Source organism: Anomaloglossus baeobatrachus, unplaced genomic scaffold (assembly GCF_048569485.1).
Source record: "Anomaloglossus baeobatrachus isolate aAnoBae1 unplaced genomic scaffold, aAnoBae1.hap1 Scaffold_275, whole genome shotgun sequence".
Classification (NCBI taxonomy): domain Eukaryota; kingdom Metazoa; phylum Chordata; class Amphibia; order Anura; family Aromobatidae; genus Anomaloglossus; species Anomaloglossus baeobatrachus.
The window spans coordinates 1-13,387 of NW_027442244.1; the positions used below are offsets into that span (position 1 = coordinate 1).

Consider the following 13,387-nt stretch of genomic DNA (forward strand, 5'->3'; position numbering starts at 1 on the left):
CTTATTGAAAGTAGTAATTCTTTCATAGGCCGCCCTTTCTTAGTATTTGACGTTCCTTATATTGCGGTATGAGGCTTCGCAGTAGGTTGCAAACATTCATCACCCATGACTGTCCCCAATTGAGCTCAGAAGCTCAATGTCTATCATGACCTCTCTTTTAGAATGTCCAAGAGCAAGCAAACTATTCCTCCAGGAGAGGGCGCCAACAGACTACTAAAGAGATCATCATTACTCAAAGAAAACCCCAAAAACCAATGCATGATAGGAATAAACAGGTAACTTTCTTTGGAGTGGAAGCGGAGAGATCGCACCAGATGCCAATTCTAGATCTTATCACACCTGTGGTCACTGCAGCAGCAGGTGAATCCACTTTGTCCAAAAGGGATCTATTCCATTCAATTGCAAATGATCTAGATAAGACAGAGAACTGCAGCACGGGGACATAGCCGAGTTGGTCAGGTTGAGTGGTGATGAGTTTGCTATTTGGATGAATAAAGAAAGTCAAAAGTGTGAAAGATAAAAAACAAAAGGAGGAAGTGTGAAAAGTGAATGGACCAAATTGAGGTGCATATGAAGACGTATGCTTTCTTCCAATTCATTAAATCGGGCTAATATGAATCAGGTGAATTGAGTTCTGCTTTTGGAAACTGGGTTAAGAAGGGGTGCACCGTTCCTGGAGGTACTGCAATACCAGGTCAATGCGTGGAGTGGACAGAGCAAGCTCTTTTTCCATCTCCCTGTTCTAAAAATCCATTTAATATATGGTCCCCAGATAGGGGACGTATCAGATATTAAACTGATAAGAACAGATACTACACTTGATCTTAGCCAAAAGGCCGAGAAGCGATAACCAGAATTGGTTTGGGCCTCGAGTGGCACCCTGGCCTATGCCGGACACATCTTAGGGAGAGAGAGCGAGAGGGAGACAAACCCACGCCTACACAAGACATTTTGTCACCCAAGCCAACCCTTGAAAAGGCTGCTTTGCAGAGCAAAAACAAGAAGAATGGTGCGTTTTGCAGCCGCCGCCCACTGCAATGAATCTGAATAACTCCTCCTTTAGGGCGCAAGCAACTCCCCTCCCCCTTGCAGTCTTTCCAATTCACGATACAAAAAGACGGACAGGACAGGTTGCCTGACTTTCCGTCACTGCCACCCTTTGCCATCCTTACCCGTAGAAAGCCCTTTCATCATCCCCAAACCCTAATCTTTTCCCTTTCCTTCCCAGCCCCCAAACCCTGCCCTCTGTACCTTTCTCACCACCCGCTTCCCTTCTCCTGTCATCCCCCTACCACCCGGGAAAAAAAGAGATTGCCCCCTCCTTCCACTAGCCCACCCTCCCACCCAAAGAACAACTTCTTCTGCGCAGCTTGTTTTCTAGGCAGCAGCGCTATTGTGATGTCATCGGGGGGCATTGTGACAAGCCGCCAGTGTTCCGTCTCTTCATGTTGTGCACAGTTCAAACGGAAAATACATCAACAGGCAGACTACAGAAAAGCTTACTATCAAAGGTTAGAGGGGGGCTTTCTCAGAGGGCTTTTTACAGTTTTTCTATTCCCAATTAGCCGTTTAAGTGTACTTATTGAAAGTAGTAATTCTTTCATAGGCCGCCCTTTCATAGTATTTGACGTTCCTTATATTGCGGTATGAGGCTTCGCAGTAGGTTGCAAACATTCATCACCCATGACTGTCCCCAATTGAGCTCAGAAGCTCAATGTCTATCATGACCTCTCTTTTAGAATGTCCAAGAGCAAGCAAACTATTCCTCCAGGAGAGGGCGCCAACAGACTACTAAAGAGATCATCATTACTCAAAGAAAACCCCAAAAACCAATGCATGATAGGAATAAACAGGTAACTTTCTTTGGAGTGGAAGCGGAGAGATCGCACCAGATGCCAATTCTAGATCTTATCACACCTGTGGTCACTGCAGCAGCAGGTGAATCCACTTTGTCCAAAAGGGATCTATTCCATTCAATTGCAAATGATCTAGATAAGACAGAGAACTGCAGCACGGGGACATAGCCGAGTTGGTCAGGTTGAGTGGTGATGAGTTTGCTATTTGGATGAATAAAGAAAGTCAAAAGTGTGAAAGATAAAAAACAAAAGGAGGAAGTGTGAAAAGTGAATGGGCCAAAATGAGGTGCATATGAAGACGTATGCTTTCTTCCAATTCATTAAATCGGGCTAATATGAATCAGGTGAATTGAGTTCTGCTTTTGGAAACTGGGTTAAGAAGGGGTGCACCGTTCCTGGAGGTACTGCAATACCAGGTCAATGCGTGGAGTGGACAGAGCAAGCTCTTTTTCCATCTCCCTGTTCTAAAAATCCATTTAATATATGGTCCCCAGATAGGGGACGTATCAGATATTAAACTGATAAGAACAGATACTACACTTGATCTTAGCCAAAAGGCCGAGAAGCGATAACCAGAATTGGTTTGGGCCTCGAGTGGCACCCTGGCCTATGCCGGACACATCTTAGGGAGAGAGAGCGAGAGGGAGACAAACCCACGCCTACACAAGACATTTTGTCACCCAAGCCAACCCTTGAAAAGGCTGCTTTGCAGAGCAAAAACAAGAAGAATGGTGCGTTTTGCAGCCGCCGCCCACTGCAATGAATCTGAATAACTCCTCCTTTAGGGCGCAAGCAACTCCCCTCCCCCTTGCAGTCTTTCCAATTCACGATACAAAAAGACGGACAGGACAGGTTGCCTGACTTTCCGTCACTGCCACCCTTTGCCATCCTTACCCGTAGAAAGCCCTTTCATCATCCCCAAACCCTAATCTTTTCCCTTTCCTTCCCAGCCCCCAAACCCTGCCCTCTGTACCTTTCTCACCACCCGCTTCCCTTCTCCTGTCATCCCCCTACCACCCGGGAAAAAAAGAGATTGCCCCCTCCTTCCACTAGCCCACCCTCCCACCCAAAGAACAACTTCTTCTGCGCAGCTTGTTTTCTAGGCAGCAGCGCTATTGTGATGTCATCGGGGGGCATTGTGACAAGCCGCCAGTGTTCCGTCTCTTCATGTTGTGCACAGTTCAAACGGAAAATACATCAACAGGCAGACTACAGAAAAGCTTACTATCAAAGGTTAGAGGGGGGCTTTCTCAGAGGGCTTTTTACAGTTTTTCTATTCCCAATTAGCCGTTTAAGTGTACTTATTGAAAGTAGTAATTCTTTCATAGGCCGCCCTTTCTTAGTATTTGACGTTCCTTATATTGCGGTATGAGGCTTCGCAGTAGGTTGCAAACATTCATCACCCATGACTGTCCCCAATTGAGCTCAGAAGCTCAATGTCTATCATGACCTCTCTTTTAGAATGTCCAAGAGCAAGCAAACTATTCCTCCAGGAGAGGGCGCCAACAGACTACTAAAGAGATCATCATTACTCAAAGAAAACCCCAAAAACCAATGCATGATAGGAATAAACAGGTAACTTTCTTTGGAGTGGAAGCGGAGAGATCGCACCAGATGCCAATTCTAGATCTTATCACACCTGTGGTCACTGCAGCAGCAGGTGAATCCACTTTGTCCAAAAGGGATCTATTCCATTCAATTGCAAATGATCTAGATAAGACAGAGAACTGCAGCACGGGGACATAGCCGAGTTGGTCAGGTTGAGTGGTGATGAGTTTGCTATTTGGATGAATAAAGAAAGTCAAAAGTGTGAAAGATAAAAAACAAAAGGAGGAAGTGTGAAAAGTGAATGGGCCAAATTGAGGTGCATATGAAGACGTATGCTTTCTTCCAATTCATTAAATCGGGCTAATATGAATCAGGTGAATTGAGTTCTGCTTTTGGAAACTGGGTTAAGAAGGGGTGCACCGTTCCTGGAGGTACTGCAATACCAGGTCAATGCGTGGAGTGGACAGAGCAAGCTCTTTTTCCATCTCCCTGTTCTAAAAATCCATTTAATATATGGTCCCCAGATAGGGGACGTATCAGATATTAAACTGATAAGAACAGATACTACACTTGATCTTAGCCAAAAGGCCGAGAAGCGATAACCAGAATTGGTTTGGGCCTCGAGTGGCACCCTGGCCTATGCCGGACACATCTTAGGGAGAGAGAGCGAGAGGGAGACAAACCCACGCCTACACAAGACATTTTGTCACCCAAGCCAACCCTTGAAAAGGCTGCTTTGCAGAGCAAAAACAAGAAGAATGGTGCGTTTTGCAGCCGCCGCCCACTGCAATGAATCTGAATAACTCCTCCTTTAGGGCGCAAGCAACTCCCCTCCCCCTTGCAGTCTTTCCAATTCACGATACAAAAAGACGGACAGGACAGGTTGCCTGACTTTCCGTCACTGCCACCCTTTGCCATCCTTACCCGTAGAAAGCCCTTTCATCATTCCCAAACCCTAATCTTTTCCCTTTCCTTCCCAGCCCCCAAACCCTGCCCTCTGTACCTTTCTCACCACCCGCTTCCCTTCTCCTGTCATCCCCCTACCACCCGGGAAAAAAAGAGATTGCCCCCTCCTTCCACTAGCCCACCCTCCCACCCAAAGAACAACTTCTTCTGCGCAGCTTGTTTTCTAGGCAGCAGCGCTATTGTGATGTCATCGGGGGGCATTGTGACAAGCCGCCAGTGTTCCGTCTCTTCATGTTGTGCACAGTTCAAACGGAAAATACATCAACAGGCAGACTACAGAAAAGCTTACTATCAAAGGTTAGAGGGGGGCTTTCTCAGAGGGCTTTTTACAGTTTTTCTATTCCCAATTAGCCGTTTAAGTGTACTTATTGAAAGTAGTAATTCTTTCATAGGCCGCCCTTTCTTAGTATTTGACGTTCCTTATATTGCGGTATGAGGCTTCGCAGTAGGTTGCAAACATTCATCACCCATGACTGTCCCCAATTGAGCTCAGAAGCTCAATGTCTATCATGACCTCTCTTTTAGAATGTCCAAGAGCAAGCAAACTATTCCTCCAGGAGAGGGCGCCAACAGACTACTAAAGAGATCATCATTACTCAAAGAAAACCCCAAAAACCAATGCATGATAGGAATAAACAGGTAACTTTCTTTGGAGTGGAAGCGGAGAGATCGCACCAGATGCCAATTCTAGATCTTATCACACCTGTGGTCACTGCAGCAGCAGGTGAATCCACTTTGTCCAAAAGGGATCTATTCCATTCAATTGCAAATGATCTAGATAAGACAGAGAACTGCAGCACGGGGACATAGCCGAGTTGGTCAGGTTGAGTGGTGATGAGTTTGCTATTTGGATGAATAAAGAAAGTCAAAAGTGTGAAAGATAAAAAACAAAAGGAGGAAGTGTGAAAAGTGAATGGGCCAAATTGAGGTGCATATGAAGACGTATGCTTTCTTCCAATTCATTAAATCGGGCTAATATGAATCAGGTGAATTGAGTTCTGCTTTTGGAAACTGGGTTAAGAAGGGGTGCACCGTTCCTGGAGGTACTGCAATACCAGGTCAATGCGTGGAGTGGACAGAGCAAGCTCTTTTTCCATCTCCCTGTTCTAAAAATCCATTTAATATATGGTCCCCAGATAGGGGACGTATCAGATATTAAACTGATAAGAACAGATACTACACTTGATCTTAGCCAAAAGGCCGAGAAGCGATAACCAGAATTGGTTTGGGCCTCGAGTGGCACCCTGGCCTATGCCGGACACATCTTAGGGAGAGAGAGCGAGAGGGAGACAAACCCACGCCTACACAAGACATTTTGTCACCCAAGCCAACCCTTGAAAAGGCTGCTTTGCAGAGCAAAAACAAGAAGAATGGTGCGTTTTGCAGCCGCCGCCCACTGCAATGAATCTGAATAACTCCTCCTTTAGGGCGCAAGCAACTCCCCTCCCCCTTGCAGTCTTTCCAATTCACGATACAAAAAGACGGACAGGACAGGTTGCCTGACTTTCCGTCACTGCCACCCTTTGCCATCCTTACCCGTAGAAAGCCCTTTCATCATCCCCAAACCCTAATCTTTTCCCTTTCCTTCCCAGCCCCCAAACCCTGCCCTCTGTACCTTTCTCACCACCCGCTTCCCTTCTCCTGTCATCCCCCTACCACCCGGGAAAAAAAGAGATTGCCCCCTCCTTCCACTAGCCCACCCTCCCACCCAAAGAACAACTTCTTCTGCGCAGCTTGTTTTCTAGGCAGCAGCGCTATTGTGATGTCATCGGGGGGCATTGTGACAAGCCGCCAGTGTTCCGTCTCTTCATGTTGTGCACAGTTCAAACGGAAAATACATCAACAGGCAGACTACAGAAAAGCTTACTATCAAAGGTTAGAGGGGGGCTTTCTCAGAGGGCTTTTTACAGTTTTTCTATTCCCAATTAGCCGTTTAAGTGTACTTATTGAAAGTAGTAATTCTTTCATAGGCCGCCCTTTCTTAGTATTTGACGTTCCTTATATTGCGGTATGAGGCTTCGCAGTAGGTTGCAAACATTCATCACCCATGACTGTCCCCAATTGAGCTCAGAAGCTCAATGTCTATCATGACCTCTCTTTTAGAATGTCCAAGAGCAAGCAAACTATTCCTCCAGGAGAGGGCGCCAACAGACTACTAAAGAGATCATCATTACTCAAAGAAAACCCCAAAAACCAATGCATGATAGGAATAAACAGGTAACTTTCTTTGGAGTGGAAGCGGAGAGATCGCACCAGATGCCAATTCTAGATCTTATCACACCTGTGGTCACTGCAGCAGCAGGTGAATCCACTTTGTCCAAAAGGGATCTATTCCATTCAATTGCAAATGATCTAGATAAGACAGAGAACTGCAGCACGGGGACATAGCCGAGTTGGTCAGGTTGAGTGGTGATGAGTTTGCTATTTGGATGAATAAAGAAAGTCAAAAGTGTGAAAGATAAAAAACAAAAGGAGGAAGTGTGAAAAGTGAATGGGCCAAATTGAGGTGCATATGAAGACGTATGCTTTCTTCCAATTCATTAAATCGGGCTAATATGAATCAGGTGAATTGAGTTCTGCTTTTGGAAACTGGGTTAAGAAGGGGTGCACCGTTCCTGGAGGTACTGCAATACCAGGTCAATGCGTGGAGTGGACAGAGCAAGCTCTTTTTCCATCTCCCTGTTCTAAAAATCCATTTAATATATGGTCCCCAGATAGGGGACGTATCAGATATTAAACTGATAAGAACAGATACTACACTTGATCTTAGCCAAAAGGCCGAGAAGCGATAACCAGAATTGGTTTGGGCCTCGAGTGGCACCCTGGCCTATGCCGGACACATCTTAGGGAGAGAGAGCGAGAGGGAGACAAACCCACGCCTACACAAGACATTTTGTCACCCAAGCCAACCCTTGAAAAGGCTGCTTTGCAGAGCAAAAACAAGAAGAATGGTGCGTTTTGCAGCCGCCGCCCACTGCAATGAATCTGAATAACTCCTCCTTTAGGGCGCAAGCAACTCCCCTCCCCCTTGCAGTCTTTCCAATTCACGATACAAAAAGACGGACAGGACAGGTTGCCTGACTTTCCGTCACTGCCACCCTTTGCCATCCTTACCCGTAGAAAGCCCTTTCATCATCCCCAAACCCTAATCTTTTCCCTTTCCTTCCCAGCCCCCAAACCCTGCCCTCTGTACCTTTCTCACCACCCGCTTCCCTTCTCCTGTCATCCCCCTACCACCCGGGAAAAAAAGAGATTGCCCCCTCCTTCCACTAGCCCACCCTCCCACCCAAAGAACAACTTCTTCTGCGCAGCTTGTTTTCTAGGCAGCAGCGCTATTGTGATGTCATCGGGGGGCATTGTGACAAGCCGCCAGTGTTCCGTCTCTTCATGTTGTGCACAGTTCAAACGGAAAATACATCAACAGGCAGACTACAGAAAAGCATACTATCAAAGGTTAGAGGGGGGCTTTCTCAGAGGGCTTTTTACAGTTTTTCTATTCCCAATTAGCCGTTTAAGTGTACTTATTGAAAGTAGTAATTCTTTCATAGGCCGCCCTTTCTTAGTATTTGACGTTCCTTATATTGCGGTATGAGGCTTCGCAGTAGGTTGCAAACATTCATCACCCATGACTGTCCCCAATTGAGCTCAGAAGCTCAATGTCTATCATGACCTCTCTTTTAGAATGTCCAAGAGCAAGCAAACTATTCCTCCAGGAGAGGGCGCCAACAGACTACTAAAGAGATCATCATTACTCAAAGAAAACCCCAAAAACCAATGCATGATAGGAATAAACAGGTAACTTTCTTTGGAGTGGAAGCGGAGAGATCGCACCAGATGCCAATTCTAGATCTTATCACACCTGTGGTCACTGCAGCAGCAGGTGAATCCACTTTGTCCAAAAGGGATCTATTCCATTCAATTGCAAATGATCTAGATAAGACAGAGAACTGCAGCACGGGGACATAGCCGAGTTGGTCAGGTTGAGTGGTGATGAGTTTGCTATTTGGATGAATAAAGAAAGTCAAAAGTGTGAAAGATAAAAAACAAAAGGAGGAAGTGTGAAAAGTGAATGGGCCAAATTGAGGTGCATATGAAGACGTATGCTTTCTTCCAATTCATTAAATCGGGCTAATATGAATCAGGTGAATTGAGTTCTGCTTTTGGAAACTGGGTTAAGAAGGGGTGCACCGTTCCTGGAGGTACTGCAATACCAGGTCAATGCGTGGAGTGGACAGAGCAAGCTCTTTTTCCATCTCCCTGTTCTAAAAATCCATTTAATATATGGTCCCCAGATAGGGGACGTATCAGATATTAAACTGATAAGAACAGATACTACACTTGATCTTAGCCAAAAGGCCGAGAAGCGATAACCAGAATTGGTTTGGGCCTCGAGTGGCACCCTGGCCTATGCCGGACACATCTTAGGGAGAGAGAGCGAGAGGGAGACAAACCCACGCCTACACAAGACATTTTGTCACCCAAGCCAACCCTTGAAAAGGCTGCTTTGCAGAGCAAAAATAAGAAGAATGGTGCGTTTTGCAGCCGCCGCCCACTGCAATGAATCTGAATAACTCCTCCTTTAGGGCGCAAGCAACTCCCCTCCCCCTTGCAGTCTTTCCAATTCACGATACAAAAAGACGGACAGGACAGGTTGCCTGACTTTCCGTCACTGCCACCCTTTGCCATCCTTACCCGTAGAAAGCCCTTTCATCATCCCCAAACCCTAATCTTTTCCCTTTCCTTCCCAGCCCCCAAACCCTGCCCTCTGTACCTTTCTCACCACCCGCTTCCCTTCTCCTGTCATCCCCCTACCACCCGGGAAAAAAAGAGATTGCCCCCTCCTTCCACTAGCCCACCCTCCCACCCAAAGAACAACTTCTTCTGCGCAGCTTGTTTTCTAGGCAGCAGCGCTATTGTGATGTCATCGGGGGGCATTGTGACAAGCCGCCAGTGTTCCGTCTCTTCATGTTGTGCACAGTTCAAACGGAAAATACATCAACAGGCAGACTACAGAAAAGCTTACTATCAAAGGTTAGAGGGGGGCTTTCTCAGAGGGCTTTTTACAGTTTTTCTATTCCCAATTAGCCGTTTAAGTGTACTTATTGAAAGTAGTAATTCTTTCATAGGCCGCCCTTTCTTAGTATTTGACGTTCCTTATATTGCGGTATGAGGCTTCGCAGTAGGTTGCAAACATTCATCACCCATGACTGTCCCCAATTGAGCTCAGAAGCTCAATGTCTATCATGACCTCTCTTTTAGAATGTCCAAGAGCAAGCAAACTATTCCTCCAGGAGAGGGCGCCAACAGACTACTAAAGAGATCATCATTACTCAAAGAAAACCCCAAAAACCAATGCATGATAGGAATAAACAGGTAACTTTCTTTGGAGTGGAAGCGGAGAGATCGCACCAGATGCCAATTCTAGATCTTATCACACCTGTGGTCACTGCAGCAGCAGGTGAATCCACTTTGTCCAAAAGGGATCTATTCCATTCAATTGCAAATGATCTAGATAAGACAGAGAACTGCAGCACGGGGACATAGCCGAGTTGGTCAGGTTGAGTGGTGATGAGTTTGCTATTTGGATGAATAAAGAAAGTCAAAAGTGTGAAAGATAAAAAACAAAAGGAGGAAGTGTGAAAAGTGAATGGGCCAAATTGAGGTGCATATGAAGACGTATGCTTTCTTCCAATTCATTAAATCGGGCTAATATGAATCAGGTGAATTGAGTTCTGCTTTTGGAAACTGGGTTAAGAAGGGGTGCACCGTTCCTGGAGGTACTGCAATACCAGGTCAATGCGTGGAGTGGACAGAGCAAGCTCTTTTTCCATCTCCCTGTTCTAAAAATCCATTTAATATATGGTCCCCAGATAGGGGACGTATCAGATATTAAACTGATAAGAACAGATTTTGATTTAATGAAGCTTTCCAAAGCACCACAAAAAATGCATGACCGAAGTCACACCAAAAACAGTGCAAAGGCTAGGATTCGTGTGGACCCCACCGTGAGGAGAGGGTCCCCAAAAATCAACCCCGTCCCTCCGAGCCAGAAGGCCACAGCAAGGGTCAGGGATCTTCGGTGCTCCCCCAAGCCGAAGCCTGGTTGAGCCTTGTCGTTGCTCCCAGCGTCCACCCAGGCATCTTACCCAAGTGGAGTAGAGAGCTACTAGTTGTTGGTTTCGCAGCCGAAACTGCCCGGACCGTCAACCGGTGTTGGTTTCTCAGCCCAAGGCTAACCGGACCTCCAACCGGGTGTTGGTTTCTCAGCCGAAGCTGACCCAGACCTCCAACCGGGTGTTGGTTTCTCAGCCGAAGCTGACCCGGACCTCCAACCGGGTGTTAGTTTCTCAGCCCAAAGCTGACCAGACCTCCGACCGGGATTATAAAAATTTCCCTTCCTAGCCAGAAGGCCGGGATAGGGTAATATGCTCAAAAAGTATGAAAAGGCAAGGTACGGTGTGCTACAGAGCCCAAGGCTTGCCGGGGTCCCAAGCCAGCAAGCTCAGACTCACTCCAGGGTCGTCAGTCCTGGGGCACGTTGTACCATAGCCCCCCACCCTTACTCAGTCTAATAGCCTCGATCCTGGTAGGGCCATGTTTTCCACTAGATGAATATACTATCCACCCAGAGTACTAGCAAGCGCAACCTTCCAGTGTGCATTGTATCATTGTACTAAGGTGGCCTGGAGCTTAAACCACCTCTTCGAACAACACTACACTTGATCTTAGCCAAAAGGCCGAGAAGCGATAACCAGAATTGGTTTGGGCCTCGAGTGGCACCCTGGCCTATGCCGGACACATCTTAGGGAGAGAGAGCGAGAGGGAGACAAACCCACGCCTACACAAGACATTTTGTCACCCAAGCCAACCCTTGAAAAGGCTGCTTTGCAGAGCAAAAACAAGAAGAATGGTGCGTTTTGCAGCCGCCGCCCACTGCAATGAATCTGAATAACTCCTCCTTTAGGGCGCAAGCAACTCCCCTCCCCCTTGCAGTCTTTCCAATTAACGATACAAAAAGACGGACAGGACAGGTTGCCTGACTTTCCGTCACTGCCACCCTTTGCCATCCTTACCCGTAGAAAGCCCTTTCATCATCCCCAAACCCTAATCTTTTCCCTTTCCTTCCCAGCCCCCAAACCCTGCCCTCTGTACCTTTCTCACCACCCGCTTCCCTTCTCCTGTCATCCCCCTACCACCCGGGAAAAAAAGAGATTGCCCCCTCCTTCCACTAGCCCACCCTCCCACCCAAAGAACAACTTCTTCTGCGCAGCTTGTTTTCTAGGCAGCAGCGCTATTGTGATGTCATCGGGGGGCATTGTGACAAGCCGCCAGTGTTCCGTCTCTTCATGTTGTGCACAGTTCAAACGGAAAATACATCAACAGGCAGACTACAGAAAAGCTTACTATCAAAGGTTAGAGGGGGGCTTTCTCAGAGGGCTTTTTACAGTTTTTCTATTCCCAATTAGCCGTTTAAGTGTACTTATTGAAAGTAGTAATTCTTTCATAGGCCGCCCTTTCTTAGTATTTGACGTTCCTTATATTGCGGTATGAGGCTTCGCAGTAGGTTGCAAACATTCATCACCCATGACTGTCCCCAATTGAGCTCAGAAGCTCAATGTCTATCATGACCTCTCTTTTAGAATGTCCAAGAGCAAGCAAACTATTCCTCCAGGAGAGGGCGCCAACAGACTACTAAAGAGATCATCATTACTCAAAGAAAACCCCAAAAACCAATGCATGATAGGAATAAACAGGTAACTTTCTTTGGAGTGGAAGCGGAGAGATCGCACCAGATGCCAATTCTAGATCTTATCACACCTGTGGTCACTGCAGCAGCAGGTGAATCCACTTTGTCCAAAAGGGATCTATTCCATTCAATTGCAAATGATCTAGATAAGACAGAGAACTGCAGCACGGGGACATAGCCGAGTTGGTCAGGTTGAGTGGTGATGAGTTTGCTATTTGGATGAATAAAGAAAGTCAAAAGTGTGAAAGATAAAAAACAAAAGGAGGAAGTGTGAAAAGTGAATGGGCCAAATTGAGGTGCATATGAAGACGTATGCTTTCTTCCAATTCATTAAATCGGGCTAATATGAATCAGGTGAATTGAGTTCTGCTTTTGGAAACTGGGTTAAGAAGGGGTGCACCGTTCCTGGAGGTACTGCAATACCAGGTCAATGCGTGGAGTGGACAGAGCAAGCTCTTTTTCCATCTCCCTGTTCTAAAAATCCATTTAATATATGGTCCCCAGATAGGGGACGTATCAGATATTAAACTGATAAGAACAGATACTACACTTGATCTTAGCCAAAAGGCCGAGAAGCGATAACCAGAATTGGTTTGGGCCTCGAGTGGCACCCTGGCCTATGCCGGACACATCTTAGGGAGAGAGAGCGAGAGGGAGACAAACCCACGCCTACACAAGACATTTTGTCACCCAAGCCAACCCTTGAAAAGGCTGCTTTGCAGAGCAAAAACAAGAAGAATGGTGCGTTTTGCAGCCGCCGCCCACTGCAATGAATCTGAATAACTCCTCCTTTAGGGCGCAAGCAACTCCCCTCCCCCTTGCAGTCTTTCCAATTCACGATACAAAAAGACGGACAGGACAGGTTGCCTGACTTTCCGTCACTGCCACCCTTTGCCATCCTTACCCGTAGAAAGCCCTTTCATCATCCCCAAACCCTAATCTTTTCCCTTTCCTTCCCAGCCCCCAAACCCTGCCCTCTGTACCTTTCTCACCACCCGCTTCCCTTCTCCTGTCATCCCCCTACCACCCGGGAAAAAAAGAGATTGCCCCCTCCTTCCACTAGCCCACCCTCCCACCCAAAGAACAACTTCTTCTGCGCAGCTTGTTTTCTAGGCAGCAGCGCTATTGTGATGTCATCGGGGGGCATTGTGACAAGCCGCCAGTGTTCCGTCTCTTCATGTTGTGCACAGTTCAAACGGAAAATACATCAACAGGCAGACTACAGAAAAGCTTACTATCAAAGGTTAGAGGGGGGCTTTCTCAGAGGGCT

General features: G+C 46.7%; 8 non-coding genes across 8 annotated transcripts; all 8 read right to left on the reverse strand.

Annotated features, from left to right (window-relative positions):
• Positions 1–657: 657 nt before the first annotated feature.
• LOC142265579 (U2 spliceosomal RNA) lies at positions 658–848 on the reverse strand. The gene has a single exon (XR_012731882.1). It is a non-coding gene; the product is annotated as a U2 spliceosomal RNA (small nuclear RNA).
• Positions 849–2,235: 1,387 nt separating this feature from the next.
• LOC142265683 (U2 spliceosomal RNA) lies at positions 2,236–2,426 on the reverse strand. The gene has a single exon (XR_012731947.1). It is a non-coding gene; the product is annotated as a U2 spliceosomal RNA (small nuclear RNA).
• A 1,387-nt stretch (positions 2,427–3,813) lies between these two features.
• Positions 3,814–4,004, reverse strand: LOC142265695 (U2 spliceosomal RNA). Its single transcript, XR_012731958.1, has one exon. It is a non-coding gene; the product is annotated as a U2 spliceosomal RNA (small nuclear RNA).
• A 1,387-nt stretch (positions 4,005–5,391) lies between these two features.
• Positions 5,392–5,582, reverse strand: LOC142265707 (U2 spliceosomal RNA). The gene has a single exon (XR_012731969.1). It is a non-coding gene; the product is annotated as a U2 spliceosomal RNA (small nuclear RNA).
• Positions 5,583–6,969: 1,387 nt separating this feature from the next.
• Positions 6,970–7,160, reverse strand: LOC142265464 (U2 spliceosomal RNA). Its single transcript, XR_012731777.1, has one exon. It is a non-coding gene; the product is annotated as a U2 spliceosomal RNA (small nuclear RNA).
• Positions 7,161–8,547: 1,387 nt separating this feature from the next.
• LOC142265476 (U2 spliceosomal RNA) lies at positions 8,548–8,738 on the reverse strand. Its single transcript, XR_012731788.1, has one exon. It is a non-coding gene; the product is annotated as a U2 spliceosomal RNA (small nuclear RNA).
• Positions 8,739–10,125: 1,387 nt separating this feature from the next.
• LOC142265634 (U2 spliceosomal RNA) lies at positions 10,126–10,321 on the reverse strand. The gene has a single exon (XR_012731926.1). It is a non-coding gene; the product is annotated as a U2 spliceosomal RNA (small nuclear RNA).
• A 2,185-nt stretch (positions 10,322–12,506) lies between these two features.
• On the reverse strand, positions 12,507–12,697 carry LOC142265488 (U2 spliceosomal RNA). The gene has a single exon (XR_012731799.1). It is a non-coding gene; the product is annotated as a U2 spliceosomal RNA (small nuclear RNA).
• Positions 12,698–13,387: the final 690 nt, after the last annotated feature.